General features: G+C 49.4%; 1 protein-coding gene across 1 annotated transcript in view; it reads left to right on the top strand.

Annotated features, from left to right (window-relative positions):
- Positions 1 to 620: 620 nt before the first annotated feature.
- The window catches only part of LOC142256868 (sulfotransferase 2B1-like), a 120,926-nt gene continuing 98,001 nt past the window's right edge, over positions 621 to 23,545 (top strand). Inside the window, exon 1 of the mRNA XM_075328812.1 lies at positions 621 to 781. The gene's annotated coding sequence lies outside the window, so the exon portion shown is untranslated. The remainder of the gene's footprint in view (positions 782 to 23,545) is intronic.

Below are 23,545 nucleotides of genomic sequence, written 5' to 3'. Positions count from 1 at the left end.
TTAGGGGACATTCCTGGGCAGCATGGTCTGTGAGGGGAAGAAGATAGTGCAGTGGGCACGAGATCTCCGAGGTAACATGTCCTCACTCCACCATGTCCAGTGCCCACCCCTTTTCCATGACTCTTTCAACTATTTTAATTTAGCTTCTTTACCTTTCTTTGTTTTAACCATTCCTGGTTATTTTATAATTATGGACGACTCCAGAGGTGACTCAGATTTATCATATTTGCTGTGCTCAGCCTTGAAAACATCTTTGACACAGGTTGATTTTTCCTTTTATTCAGCATAATATTATTTTTTTATCCAGGCATTTCAAGCTTGAAAGCATAGAAGACTTTTCCCTTTCTGAAACCGTACTCTGAGATCACTTGTGGTTTGCATTTCCTTCTTGTATAAATCAGTGGGATCATAGAGGTTCATTCCTTCTTCCTCCAGCAAAATCTGCTGTTGGCAGGAAAAGTTAAGGAGGAGTCACTAGATATAGTTCTCAAATGACTATGCAGACTGAAATAACAGCTCCAAACTAAAAGTATTAGATTTGACCAGCCTCACTTTCTGTATCAAGTGACATCTCTTACATGGGACTGCTGTTAGTTTCTTTGATGCTGGTCATCTCTGACAGTGGCGGGCAATCACTGTGGATTACCAACTAAGAGTATTGTCTGGAAACTATTAGGCAGAAGACAAATTAGCGGCTTATTCGTATTTCCACCTTCCAAAGGATTCTACTACAGTGAAAAAAGAGACCTCCCAAGACCAGGAGAAATACAGTGCACTTCAGGTCAGTGGAGGTTCAGAACTAATAGTACTTTTGATTCCTGCGGATTAATTATTACACTTGTTTATCTCTACAGGTCACATTTCACACTTATTCGATTTAATTGAGTAATACGTTTAATGGTTATCATTTATTATCAAATGTGAGTCACTTAAACACACTTCAAAGTTCAGGAGGAACTGAAATCATAATTTCACCCCAAGGACTAGCTTAGCTGTGTTTTGCAAGGCCCAATAATGTTGTATATAAAGCAATGGAGGAGAATTTTGGCTGTCGACTAAAATGGGGAAAAGGGGGCAATACATACTCTCCCAAAGTTATGTGAATTTGAAATCTTATGTAAATGCCGTCAAATGCCAAATATGCATGTGGTATTAAAACTCTTTAGGAAAACTCTGTGAAAGCAGTGGAGCGGCCCAGAGAGATTCTTTCTAAAATCGAATAACATTTTTTGAACATGAAAACAAATCGAGTCTTTTCTTGGCCAATGCTCTGAGGAAGCCTTGGCATATGTCCCATTTATTAAAAAGACTAGGGCGTTAAAGCACATACAGTGTCTTGAAAAATATTTATACCCCATGGACTTTTCCACTACTTTTCACGTTACACCCACAAACATAAATGTATTTTATTGGGATTTTATGTAATATGCAAACACAAAATAGTAAGTAATTGTGAAGGGTAACGGAAATAATTGGTGATAAGCAAGCACTAAAATTCTGGAGTACTCAGTACTCGAATCGAGCAGAACGGATGCTGAAACAGGCTTGAGTTGAGTATAAGTATGATAGAAGAGAATGGGAAACTCAAGCATTTTTTCGGAAACGCCTAACTTGAGGGCTGGGAGGAGGGTAGGAAAATAGCTGAAATGGATGGAAACAGTGATCAAATAGAATTGGAACAGCATGAGTAAAGGGTGCTTTACACTCTGCGACATCGCTAGCGATCTCATTAGCGATGTGACACGCCAGATCACAGATAAGATTTGCCGAGATCGCACATAGGTCACATTTTGTAGTGCCGGTCACATGTGCGATCTCGGCAAATCATATGTGCGATCTGGCGTGTTACATCGCTAACGAGATCGCTAGCGATGTCGCAGAGTGTAAAGCACCCTTAAGACTCTTGGATGTATATCTAACTTCTAGGTCACTGATGGAAACAAAATAAATAAATCATTTAAAAAAAATTACTTGGGGGTCAACCTTGTTTTTGATAATCAGCCAAGATAAAGCAGACAGCCGGGGGCTGATATTAGCACACTGGGCAAGGGCATAATTATTGGCCCCTTCCCAGCCTAAAACTGTCAACCATTCTTGCCCCTATATGCTTATAATATTGCCCATTCAGGCATCTATATTCTTATAAGGGTATGTGCGCACGTTATGATCTGGCGTGACAAATAACACACAGCGTTTTGTCACTGCATGTGCATTTTGGATGCATTTTGAATGCATTTTGAATTCAGATTTGTTAAGTTCTGGATGCTTGCTCTCCCAGAGACAGAGAGAAAAAAAGCATCCAAAAACGCACAAAAGAAGTGACATGTTGCTTTTTAGAACGCATCGATTTTGTAAAAAATTTGGCATCCAAAACGCTGCGTTTCAAAATGCAACGTGAGTATGGAATTTGCTTAATTCTCATAGACTTTGCTGGGGACGCAGACCGCATGCGTTTATGCTGCAGTTCAGAGTGCTGCATAAATGCATGTAAATACGAAACATGCGCACAGACCCTAATGTCCCACATTCTGGCCCCCATACACTTATAATGTCCTCCAATTCTTGCCCACATATACCTATAATGTCCACCAATTCTGTCACTAATGCATGTATAATGTCCCCTAATTCTGCACCTCACTAATAATATCTCCCACTTCTGATCCCTATACAACTATAATATCCTTCAATTATGTAGCCATAATGGGAAACATTGTAAAGCGGGCTTTGCACGCTACAACATATCTAACGATTTGTCGGCGGGGTCACGTCGTAAGTGACGCACATCCGGCATCATTAGTGGTGTTGTAGCATGTGACAGCTACGTGCGACTGTGATTGAATGTAAAACCGTTCATCGCATACACGTCGTTCATTTCCTAAAAATTGTACGTTGGGTTGTTCAATGTTCCCGAGGCAGCACACATTGCAGTGTGTGACACCCCGGGAACGATGAACAGATCTTACCTGCGTGCCGCCGGCAATGCGGAAGGAAAGAGGTGGGCGGGATGTTTACGTCCCGCTTATCTCCGCCCCTCCGCTTCTATTGGCCAGCTGCCGTGTGATGTCGGTGTGACGCCGAACGTCCCTCCCACTCCAGGAAGTGCATGTTCGCTGCTCACAGCGAGGTCGTATGGAAGGGTAAGTACGTGTGACAGCTTTTAATCGATTGTGCGACACGGTCAACAAATTGAACGTGTCGCACATACGATGGCGGCGTGTCACATCGCATATGATATTGTATGCTTAATTGAAAGGTGTAAAGCAGGCTTTAATATATGGAGCCACAAGCGAGAAATTACTGAGGTCCCCCTTTGATGGCCTATACATTCATTTATTCCCCCACTTTGATCCCATAAACTAATAATATCCCCCAAATCTGGCCTCCATACAACTAACATCCCACAGTTTGGCCCCCATACATTTATAGTGTTCCCCAATTTTGGCCTCCATATACTTAGAATGAACCCAATTTTGGGCACTATACATTTATAATGTACTCTGGCTCATACACTTGATCCCATTCTGGTTCCCAAATACTTAAAATGGCTCCCAATTCTGGATCCCATATACGTATAATGTCCTCTATACTGGCTCCTGTATTCTTATAATGTCCCCCAAATCTGTCCTTTATACAATTAAAATGTAATGGAGAGGGGGAAGTATCTATGGACACACTGTAGGGAGAGTGGGTGGAGAGGGAGAAGTATCTGTGGACACACTGTAGGGAGAGAGGGTGGAGAGGTGGAAATATCTTTTGACAGAGTATGGGAGAGAGAGGGTGGGGAGGGGGAAGTATCTATTGACACAGTGTGGGGAGAGAGGATGGGAAGGTGGAATATTTATGAACACAGTATGGGGAGAGAGGGTGAGGGGGGATTATACAGTCATAGTATGGGGAGCGATTGGGGTAATGTATACTGACTTAGTGTGTGGAGAAAACAGGGGACAGAAATTTTGGGGACACAAAATAAAGAGCAAGGGGGCAAATTTGATGACATGGTATAAGGAGCAAGTGGGCAGGATGGGTGCAGACACAATATGGGTAGTGAGGGGGAAATGTATACGGGCACAGTATGTGCGTGAGGGGGGCTAAGTGCGGAGGTGGTGAGGAGACAATATGGGATGAGAAAAATGTAAGGGGGCACAGAATAGAGAATGGGCAGTGGTGGGCGGGGGGGCAGTATGGAGAGGGGATAACTTGTGGGTACAGTTAGTATGAGGCCATAGTGAGGTGGGGGAGTGTGATGACTGGGCACAGTATAAAGACTGTGCAGTATAAGAGGACACAGTGTAGAGGTCAGTGTGAAGAGAGGGCTCAGTTTGAAAAGGAGAGGGAAATGTGTAGGGCATGTACCATAAGAGGGACAGTATGTGAGTCATATTTTGTGCAGAGAACACAGTGAGGGGCCATTATTTATTGTGAGGCACAGTGTAAGGCAGATATTTTTATATAGGAGTATTCTGATCATTCTGCTATTTTTAAGGGTATTGTACCAGAATGTGCTGAAGAAGAAAGGAGAAGATGGAAGTCTGCAGAGATGAACTATAGATGGGAAAAGTCATCATGGCGTCTAGACAAGATGTAGAAAAGAATGAAATGACTCCAATCAGAGACAACATCATCTATAAGGTACCTGAATGTAAATGTCTATTTGTGATACTGACTAAAGGCCCTGTCACACACAGAGATAAATCTGCGGCAGATCTGTGGTTGCAGTGAAATTGTGGACTATCAGTGCCCGGTTTGTGGCTGTGTACAAATGGAACAATATGTCCATGATTTCACTGCAACCACAGATCTGCCAAAGATTTATCTCTGTGTGTGACAGGGCCTTAACTCTCATCATTAGGCCTCGGTCCCACTTTTCTTGTCCTATATGCTAATGACCCTCGGCTCCCACTCCGCTGCGGGTGTGAGCTGAGTGTCATGCTATTTGCAATCGGATCACAGCTGTGGAGATGAGAGAGTGAGTACTTTTTCTCTCTTCTCTGCATCCGAGTGCAGTGCGATGTTTCACGCATACACACATAGACTTGTATGAGTGCGTTTGATCTGAGAATCCTGCCAAACACAGCATATAGCGATTCTTTTCTCATGCCAATATGGCATGAAAAATCAATCTCAGATGGACACTACCCCATAGCTTTACATTGGTGTAAGTGCATTGCAATGTTTTATCGAATTACACACGTCCGTGCAAAACGCAAGTGGAACCAAAGCCTTAAGGCTACTTTACACGCTGCGATATCGGTCCCGATATCGCTAGCGTGGGTACCCGCCCCCATCTGTTGTGCGACACGGGCAAATCGCTGCCCGTGCTGCACAACATCGCGCAGACCCGTCACACATACTTACCTGCCCGGCGACGTCTCTGTGACCCGCGAACAGCCTCCTTTCTAAGGGGGCGGTCCGTGCGGCGTCACAGCGCCGTCACTGAGCGGCCGCCCAATAGAAGCGGAGGAGCGGAGATGAGTGGCCGGAACATCCCGCCCACCTGCTTCCTTCCTCATAGCGGCCGGGAGGCAGGTAAGGAGAGGTTCCTCATTCCTGCGGCGTCACACATAGCGATGTGTGCTGCCGCAGGAGCGACGAACTACATCGTTACTGCTGCAGTAACGATTTTTGAGAATGGACCCCCATGTCACCGATGAGCGATTTTGCACGTTTTTGCAACGATGCAAAATCGCTCATCGGTGTCACACGCAGCAACATCGCTAATGCGGCCGGATGTGCGTCACAAATTCCGTGACCCCAACGACTCCGCATTAGCGATGTCGCAGCGTGTAAAGCCCCCTTTACTGTAGTTCCTGTACGGTCCGCAGTCTGATGCTGACTGATAACTCCCAAGTAGCTCCTTACCATTGTGGGAATCTGGCACCAGTGTTGTCGCAAGAAAATGTATATTAAAGTATTTTGTGATATACTGTACCATCAGTTTGTAAATTGGTGGGTATCTGTTTTTTTGCATCCATAGAGTATAATTGGCAAGTCTGATTCAAAAAATAGATCAGACATGCGCAAGCTTTATTTTTTCTACATGCTGATCATCACATTTAATATGTAAAAAAACAATCAATCATCTGAGCTAAACCATTACATTGATCAGTGAGCTATCCGTATTGACAGCCTCAAACCTTATTAATAAATCAGGGATTGGTCATTGGTCTACATCAGTGTAAGATGCTGTAAAAGACTGGAAGGAAAAGAGGCGCAAATGGGGTTATATCTGAGTAGAGGAATAAAAGTGAAAAGTGAGCTTGCTCACCTTGGGCAGTTGTGAACAGTCACAATTACTATGAATCGCATATGGTAAACACAACTGCAGCAATTCCCAGTGGATAGAAGTAGATGCAATGCTTCTGAGGAAAGGGTTAAAAAATGCCCTGCTGCAAGGCACTGAATTTCATTAAAAGTGATCATTATTTCTACGCATTTCGGAGATACAGCTTCTTCATCAGGAAAAAAGTACAGATGTGCATCTGTGATTTTTTTCACCGATGAAGGAGCTGTATCTCCAAAATGCGTAGAAATAAAGATCACTTTTTTAATAAAATTCAGTGCCTTGGCAGCTGCGCCATTTTTTAATCCTTGCCTCACAAGCATTGCATTTATATATGTAGCATGGCATGGGACAGAAGTTGTGGGCAACGGCCCAGCATGCTACATGAAAGATGAGGTCATGGCTGGGGTGGTGCACCTATAGAGTCAGCATGATGTCAATGGTTTCGCCAGGACCAAATGATGACTTATATAGACATAGTGACCAGCAGTTCTTTAAAATCAACATAGTTTTACTTAACGGTTCTTCAAAGACAACTATTCACAGCAGGTAGTGGGCATAACTTCTTGTACATTTCAGTAACACACTACACACAGTAGCCTTAGCACACCTTTTTCAGACACATCTCTTCTCACAGCTCTGGCTAACATTTGGACAACCCAGCTGAGCTCCATGGTGCAGTTTGTTGAAACCATTGTACCCTCCCTAGGGTTCTGTGTCTGATTTGTATCGTAGAGGAGAGGAGTGTGATACTATGGCAGAATTCAAGCTTCAAGCTTTCAGATGCTTGGGAACTCTACCCCGTGACAGTCTCTTGTCTCATGTGTAATTCCACTTTGGCCCATTACCTTTAGAAGCTATACATCCTTCAGGGCTGACTGCTAAAAGTCTTATTCGGACCCATCTAATTAGGTTACATAAATTCGAAGGTCGGTCCCTGGACCTAATGCAGTCCCTTACTCTGTATCTCGGTAGATTACATTGGATCATGCTATCCTGATTCCAGTCTTCTTACTCTTGTCTGCCACAGGTCACCCACTGCATGCAGCCTTGATGACCATTCAGACCATATATCTGCTGTAGTCACACACTGGCCTCTAGCATACTCCCTGAAAGGAAACTGTCTCTTGATTAGATATGCATTTTTATTCAAATCTTGGCCTAGCTGTGTTTGTGTAGTGGCCCGGTCCAGATTGTGTCTGTTTCTTTAAGTACATTCACTTATATGTAATATTATGCTATATCTTATAAGTAAAGCATTTTTCATTTGTTGTGTTCTAGCACCATCTACTGGTGAAAACTGTAAGAATCTGAAGTGTTCATTGGGTGTTATCCTATTGGCTAGTTCTTGGTCACATGGCTCAATAGGTGGAGCTATTCTCCAGCCTCTGTCTGGAAAGAACTGGAATGTTCTGGTTCTGGCTGAGTCTCCTCTGAGGGAAGACATTATGTGGAGTTTCTCTTCACCACAAGACTCCTCCTAGGCCGAGGCCTAGAATTTCACCATTTACTGACTTTTACAGCCAATATGCTGAAGGCTTCCTATCATGAATCCTCACTGGCCAGATATACATTGTGCATCTCTTCAGACAGTAGGGCATACTGATTATATACAAGACCCTACTGCATGTGTCGCGGGCGGAGGAGGGGACGCTGCGCTTCTCCCACTGCTCGGGTCCGGCTGCCGCTGCTGCTGCGGCTGCTGCGGCTGCTGCTGCTCGGTGGCTCGAGCGATGGGCTGGATCCCGGGGACTCGAGCGGCGCTCCTCGCCCGTGAGTGAAAAGGGGTGATTTTTGGGGTTTTGGGGATATTGTCCGTGACGCCACCCACGGTTGTGGTGATTGCGTAGACACCACCGCTGCTCTGGACGGGGATCCCGGGAGCGGTGACAGGGAGCAGCTTTAGTTGTTAATCCTCCCCTCCGTGGGTAGGGGGTTGGTTGTCCTGAGGCCCGGTGATGGGGTAAGGGTTGATGACAGGCGGGTTGCGAGGGCTGTTGAGATGCAGGGTCGCAGGGGCAGCGCTGTGCCGCACGGCATGGAGGTACTCACTCAGCCCAATGATGATGACACAGTTCACGGTAAAACAAGCGGCTGGATGGACGGGTCCCTCGGACGGCTGCGGTGTTGTAGTTCCCTGCAGGTTAGGGGTGACTGTCTTTTTCCTGCACCTACGCTGTCTTACGGTCTCGATGGGTTCCCACCGGTAACCCGCTCCCCGACTTGGATGTGAGCCGGGGGAGCCCTTTTTGCCCGCAGGCGCTGGCCCTGAGAAACGGTTGCCTTGGCGGTGGCGGTGTCTCTCTCACTGGGTTGGACTGTTGCCTTCTGTCGGGACTTGACTGTTTGGAAACCCGGAGGTCCCCTTCATTAACGGATTCGGCAACTTCACGGCGACTCCTAGCCTTGCCGGGGTCCGAAAGGCCCCTGCCACTGGTGCTGGCTTTTCTTTGTGTACCGGTCCGGTACCGCCGGGCCACCACCCGTCCACGGTCCTTACGGTATACTCCAATCGGCCGCTCCTGCAGATGGTCACCACCGTCTGCCAACCTTGCTGTCTCGTCCGGGCCACACACCCGGACCAACTTCAGGCTCTTTAGCTGTCACTTTCCTCTTTCCACTTTCACTACTCAACTGCTCTCTCTCCTCTCCAAACCCTATCTCTTCCCTCCTCAAACTGATCTGCCTGGTTTTCCCACCTCCAGGACTGTGAACTCCTCGGTGGGCGGAGACAAACCCCCTGGCTCCACCCCCTGGTGTGGACATCAGCCCCTGGATGCAGGCAACAAGGGTTTTGTGTCTGACCTTGATGTGCCTGCAGGGAGTGTGGGGTGTGTTGTGTTGTTCTCTGTGGCCCCTGGCTTGTCCAGGGCGACACACATGCAGATTGGGGAAGTTTGAGGGTCTCCCACCCCACTGCAATATTAGTGGCTTTCATGCCATTGTCCACGCACCAGCCGTCCGGTCCCCGTAGCGCGCTGGGCAACTTTCTACATTTGCTTACATGTACTGCACGTGTCTGAACTAGCAGTAAAATTAACCCCAGGACTCCAGGTCTGTACAATCTTATTATATCTACCCTCTAAGCTCAAGAGACTCTGAACCTGCTTCTAAAGGCATACCAGTATTACATCTGAAGCAAATTGTGCTCTTAAAGCTACAGAACCCTAATTACACTTCAGCATTCAACACCAAGCTGTATTTGCTGTGGCCTACCCACAAAAGACCGTGAAACATACTGTATATTCCGTGTTGTTTTCTTTTGTTCCTGCTGTATTAAAGCAACTGTTATCCCCAAGACCGTGTCTGTGGACTATCCATCTTCTGTGGATACTGTGTGGGGGTGGATAGCAGGGAACATTGGATACTGTGTGGGGGTGGATAGCAGGGAACATCAGGGCCTTGTAGACCACCCAGGGAACATGGCCCCTGCACCCTTGTGCCAGAACAGCAACTGTGACATATAGAACTGTGGCGCCCCTGACCTGGTCAGGCACCACTGAGTACTGCACCCATGCTGGGGACAGTACAAAACAGGTAATCCAGAAGGCTGACCGAGGTGTGACTACACAGGCGCATAGTGATCAGGTCTCACACATTTACCTTTGAGAGGACCCCTGGGGATCCCAGGAGGGGGCGAAGCCTCCATCTCCACTCGAGGGGTGTGGTGGAGAGCCTGGTTGCTAGGTGACGTAGGCAAGAACAGGAGAGGAGGGAAGAGTGAGCCGAAGACAGTTGAGTGGTGAAGTTCAGGGAGGGCAGAAGCAGACCCTGTAGCTCTACACAATTCTGACAACGTACGCGCAGTGACTACCGACGGGGGAGAACGGTCACCTGGTAGTGCTGCCTGAAATCCACACACGGCTAAAGAGAGAGCAACGGAGTGAAAAGTAAGGAGACTGTCAGGGAGATACCAGGCCCAAACGGGTAACAGGTCCCGGTGCAGGGATAGATCCACCTGTCCTTTGCCAAACCTGCATGAGGGGGCACTTTACACCCCCAAGACAACACCACAGAGTCCGCAGCCACGTAGCAAAGTGAGGGCCCATAGCTCACAGGAGGCAAGCAGCCGGAGTGACCTGGTCCAGGCTACAAGCAAACGGGCCAAAAAGAAGGGGAGAGAGGCACCAGCAACTTCCCTGGGCGACCCCAGCAGGGCTTCAAGCAGGGGTTACCCCAAAACACAACGGGCTAAGGAAGGCGAGTTGGTAGCCACCCTCATAAGTCAGCCTGAAGGACACCTGGTTCCAGCCTGGTTCATCCCAGCTACGCCCGGGTTACTCACCCTGCCACCATCAGTGAGTAAAATCCCTGAAAGACATCCTGCTTGTGCGTGTGAGTCATTCTGCGACTTGTAGTTCCACACACCTACACGGGACCCTGGGGCATGCCTCACTCTCAGGAGGCTATTACAACTGACTGCACCTACTATCAGCCCCAGGCACCCCTAACCTGCAGTGGCGGTCTCCACTGACCGCAATTCTGAGAGTGGCGTCACGACAATCAAAATAGAGGATTTCCTACCTGTGACAAGATCCAGCCGCGTGGAGTCCCTGAAGGTAATGCGCCGCTGCACCGACACCGAACCTCGGGGCCCCACACATCTGGCGTCACGAACAGGATAAGGACTAGACCTGTTCAGACAGGTGACCATGTGCCTGGGCGGTCCGCTTGGAAAATTGGAAGCGCCGCCATATTGCCACCATGAAAAGCGCGCTGAAAAACAACAGCAGCCCGCGCTGGGAGAAGTTACCGCCCACGAAGAGGCGTGGCTACCCAGAGATCCCCTGAAGAGTCCTGGTCTCGCAAGTGATGAGAGCGGAGGCGTTCAGAGACGTCGGGAAGGAAAGGGAGCCATAAGCCTGCTGCTGGAAAAGGCAGAGCAGAAACTGATAAGCCTGCTGTTGGGAGAAGAGTTCAAGGCAGTGAAGGAACTGGCACTGAGACTGCAAGGAAGAGTCGGAGGTCTGCTGCTGAGAAAAGATCTGCAGAGCGGCGACGACGTGGTGAAGATGGCGTCTGAAGATAGGAGCCCAGAGCCGGGTTCCGCTGCCTGGTGGTCCTGGGAGCTTGCCCAGTTCAGTAACCGACTGGAAGCGAGGATCGTGCAGCAGATCCGAGAGGGACGTGCGGAGCTGCAGGAGATGGCTGCGGCGGTTCAGGCCTACGAGAGGGGAACCGCACGACGAGTGCCAGACCGAGCGGCGACGACTCAGGCCCCGACGATGTTACCGATGGGTGAGTCCTGTGTTGCCCCTGTCAGCGCGAGTGCCCCGACCCTTGCTGCCATGCCCGCGGTCCCTGAAGAGGCGCCCGGCGCTGCAACGCTGAATCAGGCCGCAGCCACGCCAGGTGCGGCCCGCCGAGCCCAGGCCGCCGCAACGATGCCCAGCCCGGCCCGCAAAGATCCGGCTGCCGCCGCGACCCTCCTCCACGCCGCAGGTGTGACGCTGACCCAGGCCGCCGCCATGCTAGGCCCGGCCCGCCAAGACCCCACCGCAGCAGCGACGCTCGTCCGCGCCGCAAGTGAGGTGCTGAACCGGGCCGCAGCCACGTCAGGTGCGGCCCGCCAAGGACCGGCTGCAGCTGCGACGCCAATCCAGGCCGCAGAAGCGCCCAGCCCGGCCCGCACAGATCCCATCGCAGCTGCGACGCCAATCCAGGCCGCTGCCACGCCAGGCTCGGCCCGCCAAGACCAGGCCGCTGCCACGCCAGGCTCGGCCCGCCAAGACAAGACCGTACAACTATTTACCCCGGCCTGCAAGGCCAGAGCAGACACCGCTCCCCAGCCCAAGGAAGTCCCTGCTAGGAAGTCCCTGCTGGGGGAGGACCCCGAATACTGGAAGCTGAAGGCTGATCTAGAGGCCCACTTCCCAAAGGAGATGGTGGACCGGTATCTGCTCCCTCCGCATACTCACAGGAAGACTCCTGCAACATTCATGCCAAAGGGTCCCCCGCCCTGGCCTGCTGATGAAAATCCATCCCTAGCGCTGCCACAAGAGGAGTGCCCAGAAGAACTAAGGGGGAGAGGAGGCCAGGAAGCTGAGAAGCTGACCCCAGAGCCATCAGCAGTGGATGCAGCACCAGTCCAAGAGCCAGAGATGCTGCCGTACTCCCGCTGGGATGAAGAGGGCCCGACATCCTCCGCTGAGGAAGATCTGTCCAGTTACATCACCTGGGAGCCTGCAAGCGGTGAGATAGCAGCCAGGCAGGACCCAGCCCGCAGAACACGGCGCCGCAGCAGGACAAGGGATCCACCTGCACAGCAGTCTCCCGAGGAGAAGGACGAGGTCACGGCCAGAGACTTAGAGGAAAAGCGGTCCTTGAGAAGAGCCAAATCGCAGGTCAGAGGCCCACTTTGTCGAGGAGTTGTAGAAGACTTCAATCTAAGGTCTGGATATGGCTTTATAGTAGCACCTGGTGTAAAAGAGGGCATCTTTGTGAACAGAAGGGATGTTAGAGCACATTTACCCAGAGGACACCCAGGAAGAAACCTACAGATAGGAGATTCAGTAGAATTTACAAAGCACCAAGGAGAACGCGGATGGTACGCACTAGATGTCACACCCTGCCCCAGAAATCCCTACAGTAAACCTGCTATCTCAACAACAGAAGATGAGGATACAGAAAAAGAAACAGACGACAGAAACATAGAAAATGTCAGGTGCCAAAGCCCAATAGGCAAAAGCCCTGGTGGAATGGAGTAGAGAAAAGTAAAGAAAACTACAGCAGTTTGAAAAGTTTTGCAACGTTCAAGTTTAAGCACGTGCCCACATGAACTTGTGTGAGAAACCCTTTTGCACTTTAACCCATGAACCTTAAAGGGAAGGTATCGTCAAAAAAAAATAAAAATAATAACTGAAAAAATGTAAAGTAATAATGTTTAAATGTTTTGTTTAAATATTATTATTTTTTTTTAATTGTGCAAAATATAAAGAAAAAAATTAAAAAGTTTGATATTTTCCACTGTTAAACACTAGGGGGAGCAGCTTCTGAAATCCTACTGAATTTTCACTGTATAAAAAGCTCAGATTACAGCCTGCCGTAAAGTGGGCGGAGTCTGCTCTCCTATGTGTGATGGCACGCCTACCCCCTCCTAATCTGAGTGTTTACAACAGATAACAGAGAATGACATATAGGGACACAGTGCACAGCCATTTTCCTGGTGACCAGAAATGTCTAAAGTGTCACCAAGGACAGCAGGAGTATCACACAGGACAGGATTAGATACACAGCTCAGCAGACAGTATCACACAGGATAGGATTAGATACACAGCTCAGCAGACAGTATCACACAGGAGAGGATTAGATACACAGCTATGCAGACAGTATCACAGGATAGGATTAGATACACAGCTCAGCATACAGTATCACACAGGATAGGATGAGATACACAGCTCAGCAGACAATATCACAGGACAGGATTAGATACACAGCTCAGCAGACAGTATCACACAGGATAGGATTAGATACACAGCTCAGCAGACAATATCACACAGGACAGGATTAGATACACAGCTCAGCAGACAGTATCACACAGGATAGGATTAGATACACAGCTCAGCAGACAATATCACACAGGACAGGATTAGATACACAGCTCAGCAGACAGTATCACACAGGAGAGGATTAGATACACAGCTCAGCAGACTATCACACAGGAGAGGATTAGATACACGGCTCAGCAGACAGTATCACACAGGAGAGGATTAGATACACAGCTCAGCAGACAATATCACACGACAGGATTAGATACACGGCTCAGCAGACAGCATCACCCAGGACAGGATTAGATACACAGCTCAACAGACAATATCACACAGGAGAGGATTAGATACACAGCTCAGCAGACAGTATCACACAGGAGAGGATTAGATACACGGCTCAGCAGACAGTATCACAGGATAGGATTAGATACATGGCTCAGCAGATAGTATCACTCAGGAGCATTAGATACATGGCTAAGCAGACAATATCACACAGGACAGGATTAGATACACAGCTCAGCAGACAGTGTCACACAGGAGAGGATTAGATACACAACCCTGCAGACAGTATCACCGGTACACACACAGGTACTCACATGCAGTGGCGCGCGCGCACACACACACACACACACACACACACACACCCCACCCCTGATGGGGACCTTGTGCCACACACACACACACACACACATCACCCCTGATGGGGACCTTGTGACACACACACACACATCACCCCTGATGGGGACCTTGTGACACACACACACACACACAATCACATCACCCCTGATGGGGACCTTGTGCGCCACACACACACACACATCACACATCACACACACACAATCACATCACCCCTGATGGGGACCTTGTGCCACACACACACACACACACACATCACACACACACATCACACACACACACATCACACACACACACATCACACACACATCACACATCACACACACACACATCACACACACACACATCACACACACACACATCACACACACATCACACATCACACACACACACATCACACACACACACATCACACATATCACACATCACACACACACAATCACATCACCCCTGATGGGGACCTTGTGCCACACACACACACACACATCACACACACATCACACACACACACATCACACACACACACATCACACACACACACATCACACATCACACACACACACATCACACACACACACATCACACACACACACATCACACACACACACATCACACACACATCACACATCACACACACACACATCACACACACACACATCACACACACACACATCACACACACATCACACATCACACACACACACATCACACACACACACATCACACACACACACATCACACATATCACACATCACACACACACAATCACATCACCCCTGATGGGGACCTTGTGCCACACACACACACACACACATCACACATACATCACACATCACACACACACACATCACACACACACACATCACACACACACACATCACACATCACACACACACACATCACACACACACACATCACACATCACACATCACACACACACATCACCCCTGATGGGGACCTTGTGACACACACACACACACACGGCAGAGCCGGGTGAGCTGCGGCGGCCAGAGCCGGGTGAGCTGCGGCGGCCAGAGCCGGGTATGCTGCGGCGGCGGGCAGAGCTGGGTGAGCTGCGGCGGCGGCGGCCAGAGCCGGGTGAGCTGCGGCGGCGGCGTCCAGAGCCGGGTGAGCTGCGGTGGCGGCCAGAGCCGGGTGTGCTGCGGTGGCGGGCAGAGCTGGGTGAGCTGCGGTGGGCAGAGCCGGGTGAGCTGCGGTGGCGGGCAGAGCTGGGTGAGCTGCGGTGGGCAGAGCCGGGTGAGCTGCGGCGGCCAGAGCCGGGTGAGCTGCGGCGGCCAGAGCCGGGTGAGCGGCGGCGGGCAGAGCCGGGTGAGCTGCGGCGGCGGGCAGAGAGGGGACTTGGGAGAACGGAGGTGTCATTGGAGACGGTAACGGCAGGGGGGAGGGGCGGCGTCAGTAGCTGGGGCAGAGCAGGGGCTGGGGAGAACGGAGGGATGGGGTGTCATCAGAGACTGTAACAAGGGGAGGGGAGGGGAGGTGGCCCGTACTTACACATTTCGGCGGGTGACAGGGGTAAAGTGGAGCAAACAGCACACGCTGTGAGCTCCACAATAATGGCGCTGAACTCCTTCCCTCTTGTGTTCTGGACAGCCCAGGGGGCGCGTCCACGTCACAGCAGACGCCCACTGTAATGTATTGCAAGGGGTCGGAGCCCGACTATCAGAGTCTATGCACAGGGGCTGCCATAAAGGAAGGAGTTACTGTCGTTACACACACGGCAATTCCAGCATGGCAGCCCCCAGTGCCTCCAGTAAAATAAGAATTACATAAAAACTAAATAAGCTGCGATTTTCATTTTGTATTAGAAATACTTGATTTCATAATCACTATTTTTAATACAAAAATAAAAAACCGCGACACCTTCCCTTTAAGGCTATGAACTGGCTATAGCCACAAACTCTCGCAGTGTTTATAGTTACCCCAGAGGTACAACCACTACCAGGGAGCACGCCTGTTTATGGGGCCTGACTCTCCACCACAAAGAGGGTACCTGGTCAGCACCAACTGTGGAGGCCGCCTCTACATCCTGCCAGAAGTGGCTGAAGGCGCGGCTCCACCGGGCCAGGTATACCCTGAAACCACCAGACCATGAAAGCCGCCTTTACATCCTGCCAGAAGTGGCTGAAGGCGCGGCCAACGGGAGAGGCAGATGGGAAGAAAGGTCTGGGGAAGCTGATGGCCCAGACCTGGTTACCAAAAGAAACCGGTGACCTGCCGCCTGAGAGGGTTTAGGGTGGGTTAACGGACTTGTGGGTGGAGGGAGGTGATGCATGGTACCTGATGGTTTTAAAACGTTTTACCATGTTTTACTGTTTTACGCATTTTAAAATGTTGTCTTGCAGCCCGAGGACGTGCTGGTGATAACTAAGGGGGAATGTGGCGCCCCTGACCTGGTCAGGCACCACTGAGTACTGCACCCATGCTGGGGACAGTACAAAACAGGTAATCCAGAAGGCTGACCGAGGTGTGACTACACAGGCGCATAGTGATCAGGTCTCACACATTTACCTTTGAGAGGACCCCTGGGGATCCCAGGAGGGGGCGAAGCCTCCATCTCCACTCGAGGGGTGTGGTGGAGAGCCTGGTTGCTAGGTGACGTAGGCAAGAACAGGAGAGGAGGGAAGAGTGAGCCGAAGACAGTTGAGTGGTGAAGTTCAGGGAGGGCAGAAGCAGACCCTGTAGCTCTACACAATTCTGACAACGTACGCGCAGTGACTACCGACGGGGGAGAACGGTCACCTGGTAGTGCTGCCTGAAATCCACACACGGCTAAAGAGAGAGCAACGGAGTGGAAAGTAAGGAGACTGTCAGGGAGATACCAGGCCCAAACGGGTAACAGGTCCCGGTGCAGGGATAGATCCACCTGTCCTTTGCCAAACCTGCATGAGGGGGCACTTTACACCCCCAAGACAACACCACAGAGTCCGCAGCCACGTAGCAAAGTGAGGGCCCATAGCTCACAGGAGGCAAGCAGCCGGAGTGACCTGGTCCAGGCTACAAGCAAACGGGCCAAAAAGAAGGGGAGAGAGGCACCAGCAACTTCCCTGGGCGACCCCAGCAGGGCTTCAAGCAGGGGTTACCCCAAAACACAACGGGCTAAGGAAGGCGAGTTGGTAGCCACCCTCATAAGTCAGCCTGAAGGACACCTGGTTCCAGCCTGGTTCATCCCAGCTACGCCCGGGTTACTCACCCTGCCACCATCAGTGAGTAAAATCCCTGAAAGACATCCTGCTTGTGCGTGTGAGTCATTCTGCGACTTGTAGTTCCACACACCTACACGGGACCCTGGGGCATGCCTCACTCTCAGGAGGCTATTACAACTGACTGCACCTACTATCAGCCCCAGGCACCCCTAACCTGCAGTGGCGGTCTCCACTGACCGCAATTCTGAGAGTGGCGTCACGACAATCAAAATAGAGGATTTCCTACCTGTGACAAGATCCAGCCGCGTGGAGTCCCTGAAGGTAATGCGCCGCTGCACCGACACCGAACCTCGGGGCCCCACACATCATTTGAGGTCCTCTGTCCCTGGGCCCTTACAAAGGTCGAATTTGGCGTCACGAACAGGATCGTTCCTCTGTGCCTATCTTCTCTTACTGCACTACAAGTCTCAGCATTGCTCATTAACCTCTATCTTGCCAGTGAATACTGCCAAAGACTGTTTTCTGTTTTATGCTGGGGTTAACAGCACATGCACTAGCTGTTCTACTCTCCTGCCTTCCAAGTTACTCAAATAAGTGCAAATCCTCATTCACAGCAGTGCTATATTCAAGAGGGGGAGCCTTCCATCTCAGAGACTGTGTTGGTGCATAACAGTGCATCCCTTAAAGCTACAGTGTCATCATTATTCTTAAAGAGACAGTACTTTCCTCATCACCAAAATGTCTGAACCTCTTCATAATGACCAGGCCGAGTCTGTTAACTCTGTATCATCATCATCATCAGCTAGTGCTCCAGTGGAACGGGCTAATGCCGCCAACCAAGTTCCAGCCCCTGTCATGGCTACCAGCATGCCATTCTTCATTGGAACCTCTAGTCTACAAAGCTACAGAGGAGATCCTCATACACTTGCTGGGTTCAAAGAAAAGATTATGTATTCTCTTGAGCTTTTCTCACTTTCTCCCCATCAGCAGGTACAACTTCTCCTGGGACAGCTTGATGGACCAGCTGCTGAGGAAGTCCATTCCTGGCCATCTACCGAGAAAACCAATGTAGAACAGATCCTCACCCGCCTGAGAAAACAATTTGAACGCCAATCACCCACCGAGGTTCGTCTCAAATTTTACAACCGATGTCAGGGACCAGGTGAGACTCTTAGGGACTACGCACTAGCCCTTCAGTCTGCCTACAGGGCTTTACAGCAAATAGACACTGTAGATCCTGCTGCTGCAGAAAACATAATCACTGACAGATTCATAGAAGGTTTGGACTCCAGGCTAGTACAAAGTCAACTCCGCATGCTAGCAGCGCAAAATCCAAACATGACTTTCTTAGACTTTAAAGCTCTAGCCATGCGAGTAGTGGGTACTGACTCACCTTGTACCAGCTATGCTCTTGTGCCTCGTTCCTCAGACCTTGCTGCTGGAATTTCTACTGTATCTCATCTTTCACCTGTTTCGCCTATGCAGGCCATACAGTCTGTGCAAGCCCCTACTCTCAGTCATGCACCTCCTTGCACAGATGCACATGTCCAAGTCCTTGAATCTGTATACCAAGCCTTAAAGGAGCTAAAAGGCCAACCCCCTGCATCATGTGAATCATCTGTAAACCGGACATTTTCCCCAGAGCCACGTTCTAGTAGGCCGAGTCCTGATAGGCCCCCTCCTGGAAGGCCTCCATCTGGTGATTGTGTGTACTGTACTTATTGTAAGCGTCTTGGACACTACAAGTATCAATGTTATAAGTTAAACGGGCCACCCCCGAGGCCAAGGGCGGCCCCTCGGGAGGTGAATCCAAGGGCCCAAAGGGACAATCACAATGGATTTCCCGGTTCATCTCCAAATGCCCGTATATAACCATATGGATCGATGGTGTACCTTTAGACGCTTTAGTGGACAGTGGTTCACAAGTCACCACAATTGAGCGACAAGCCTTTGAAAAGATTTGGGACTTTGATCTCCTGGATCCAGTGGGTAAAGCAAAGTTAGACTTAATTGCAAGTAATGGTCAACCTATTTCCCAGCTAGGCTACTGGGAACCTACAATCCAAATTGGTGATCGCAAGTTACGAGGTCAAGGTGTAATTGTTACTGAGGCTGAGGGAGATACAACAGCAGTAGTGTTAGGCATGAATGTCATTCGCCATGTGTTTACTGAATTGCTCGCTGCCTTGCATGCTTCTCTCCCTTCTGCTTCTCCCCCTTACAGGCAAGCTGTTCAGTGGACTATCAAAGTGCTCTGCGCCCAACAGAAGTTTGCCAACAGTAAAGGGGACTTTACACGCTACGATATCGTTAATGTTTTGTCATCGGGGTCAAGTTGTTAGTGACGCACATCCGGCATCATTAACAATATCGCAGCGTGTGACCAGCGACCTTAAGCGACCTCAAAAATGGTGAAAATCGTTCACCATGGAGAGGTCGTCCCAAACTCAAAAATCGGTAAGGGTTGTTTATCCAGGTGGTTCATCGCTCCTGCGGCAGCACACATCGCTATGTGTGACACCGCAGGAGCGAGTAACGTCTCCTTACCTGCCGCCGACCACAATGAGGTAGGAAGGAGGTGGGCGGGATGTTACGTCCTGCTCATCTCCGCCCCTCTGCTTTGATTGGCCGGCCGCTTAGTGACGTTGCGGTGACGTCGCTGTGTTGCCGAACGTCCCTCCCCCTTTAAGGAGGGATTGTTCGGCAGTCACAGCGACACCGCCGACCAGGTAAGTATGTGTGACGCTGCTGTAGCGATAATGTTCGCTACGGCAGTGATCACAAACAATCGCATGCGCGATGGGGACGGGTACTTACACGCTCGCTATCACTACAAATTGCTAGCGATATCGCTACCGTGTAGAGCCCCCTTTAAGGTGAGATCTGCCGTGTGCGTATCACCGACGCACGACCAGTTACCCTGTCAGCCAACAGCGAAACTCTAGTCTGGTGTCGAGTTCGACCAGGAATTGACAATGAGGACTATGTAGCTCTTCTTGACTCCATCCAGATTGAAGGACAGCCCCTGGTAAAAGCTGCCAGAAGTATTGTCACTATCTCAAATGGTAGAGTACCAGTATGGCTAATCAACCTAAGTGATGCGCCCATCGAGCTATACAAGTTTAATTCAGTTGCTCAACTGTATAGCCTTGATCCAGAAGACATCCTAGATGAAGAGACACTTGCTCATCAAAAGTCGTTAAAAGCCACTCCCAAAGGCTCTAATACACCCACTACCTTCTGGTGGAATGAACTTAATGTTGGAGATGCTAACACTCCTATGGAATACATCAATGGTGTAACTAAACTTGCTACACGACACAGCCAAGCTTTCAGCAAGCACCCTCTTGACTTCGGCAAAACTACTCTGATCCAGCACAAGATCAACACAGGTGATCATCCTCCTATCAAAGAAAGAGATTGTCCAGTACCTCCTGCTAACTATCAACAAGTAAAGAAGCTGTTAAAGGAGATGAAGGATTCTGAAGTCATCCGAGAAAGTCAAAGCCCGTGGGCTGCATCCATTGTCCTGGTGAAGAAGAAGGATGGTAACATTAGATTTTGTGTTGACTACCGGAAGTTGAATAACGTTGCACACAAAGATGCCTATCCTCTCCCACGGATTGAAGAATCCATCACCGCTCTTGGCTCAGCTGCATACTTCTCCACTCTCGACTTAACCAGCGGTTACTGGCAAGTACCCGTGGCTCCTGAGGACAGAGAGAAGACAGCTTTCACCACCGCAATGGGACTCTTTGAGTTTAACGGTATGCCGTTTGGGTTATGCAACGCCCCTGCTACATTTCAGCGACTCATGGAAAGATGTCTTGGTCACCTCAACTTCCAGAGCGTTCTGTTATATCTTGATGATGTTGTCGTATACTCTCGCACTTATGAAGATCACCTATGCCACCTTGCAGAAGTATTCCAGGTACTCATTGAACATGGACTGAAACTAAAACCGTCAAAGTGCCATCTGCTCAAGCCGAAGGTCAACTACCTTGATCATGTTGTAAGTGCTGAAGGTATCCAGCCTGATCCTGAAAAGATCTCAGCTGTGAACAACTGGGACACCCCAAGAAACGTCAAAGAAGTCAGAAGTTTTCTAGGTTTTGCGGGCTACTATCACTGCTTCATACCTCATTTTGCGCAAATAGCAGAACCTCTTACAGAGCTGCTACGGGGTTGCCCTAGAGAAAATTATGACAGAAGACTTCCAATTAATTGGTCTGAGCGTCAAGAAACTGCCTTTCAGATGTTGAAAAGTCTATTGACTTCACCTTCAATACTGGCGTACCCTGACTACCGCCATCCTTTCCGTCTCTACACGGATGCCAGCTACCAAGGTCTCGGAGTGGTACTATCACAAGTCCAGGATGACAAAGAGAGAGTCATTGCATATGCCAGCCGAAGCTTGAAAGGTGCAGAAAAAAACGATAGCAATTACAGTTCATTCAAGTTGGAGCTGCTAGCTCTCGTGTGGGCAGTCACCGAGAAGTTCAAAGATTACCTCGCTGCTACACCCTTCACAATTTACACGGACAATAATCCTCTCTCTCATCTTAAAACTGCACGGCTAGATGCTCTTGAACAGAGATGGGCTTCAAGATTGGCGAACTTTTGCTTTGATATTAACTATCGCAGTGGCAAGATCAACATCAATGCCGATGTGTTATCCCGTTTGCCCGAAGGAGAAGAGCCTCCTGAGGAAGATCTGTGGGAAGATGTTGAGATGCCTCCCTTCTATCAAAGGTTTGCTACACAGAATGCTGTTGCTGCTACACAAACTTTTGAAGTTCCTCAACAGAAACCTGTCCTATTCCAAGATCCATCGAGATGGCAAACTCTTCAAAATGAGTCCTAGGTGAGATCTATGATTACTTGACTACTGGGAGAATACCTGTCAGACGACGCAGAAGATGTCCTGATGTTCAGCTTAATCGTCTATGGAGACAGCGCAAAAGACTCTTCATTCAAAAGGGCTTGATCCTGCGCAATAGCCTAGACCCGGTTTCAGGTGAAAGGCTACATCAGATTCTAATCCCACGCCGAGATGCCAGAATTGTTCTTGATGGCTACCATGACCAGTCTGGGCACTTTGGCGTGCACAAAACTGAAGCCACCATACGCCAACGCTTCTATTGGATTGGGATGCGGTCAGACATAGAAAATTGGTGTAGTGAATGTCCAGCCTGCAACCTCACCAAAGTCGGTAAGAAAGATGCCAGACTCCTCTTCATCCAATCCATTCTCAGAAACCAAACGAGCTAGTCGCTCTTGATCATGTGAAGCTAGCACCAACTCGTTCAGGCTACACGTATGCCTTAACCATGGTGGATCACTATACTAAGTGGGTTGCTGTTGTGCCAGTAAAAGACCTTACAGCTCGGACTACAGCTATCACCTTCTACCATGAATATGTGAGACATTACGGTTGCCCTGAAGCAGTTCTCACAGATCGTGGATCTGCCTTTGAGTCACAATTATTTCACGAACTCTGCCAATTCCATGAATGCAAAAAGCTGAGAACAACCGCCTATCATCCGGAAGGGAATGGCCTCTGCGAGAAAATCAACCAGACCTTCATCAATATGCTGCGAACAGCATCTGTTACCAAACAAGCTGAATGGCCTCAATTGCTTGACGAGTTAGTGGAAATCTACAACAATACTGTCCACTGTTCTACAGGCTATTCTCCATATTATCTGATGTTTGGAAGACAAGGTCAGCTCCCAAAAGATCGTTCTCTTGGAATCCAAGTCCCTGACGTGATCAATCCCCTGCCAAAAACTGATTGGGTCTCAGAGCATCAGCGAAGAATACACGAAGCCCAACAGATTGTTGATTACCGCATGGGTGAAGCTCACCGTCAACAAGAAGAGAGCTACAATCAAAGAGCTAATGCTGCCCCACTTCAAGTTGGAGACAAGGTATGGCTAAAGAAGTACCACCGTACAGGAAACCTTGATTCCCTCTGG

This window comes from Anomaloglossus baeobatrachus, chromosome 11 (assembly GCF_048569485.1).
Source record: "Anomaloglossus baeobatrachus isolate aAnoBae1 chromosome 11, aAnoBae1.hap1, whole genome shotgun sequence".
Taxonomy (NCBI): Eukaryota; Metazoa; Chordata; class Amphibia; order Anura; family Aromobatidae; genus Anomaloglossus; species Anomaloglossus baeobatrachus.
The sequence above is the reverse complement of the archived record's forward strand: the minus strand, read 5'-3'. Positions and strand labels throughout refer to the sequence as shown.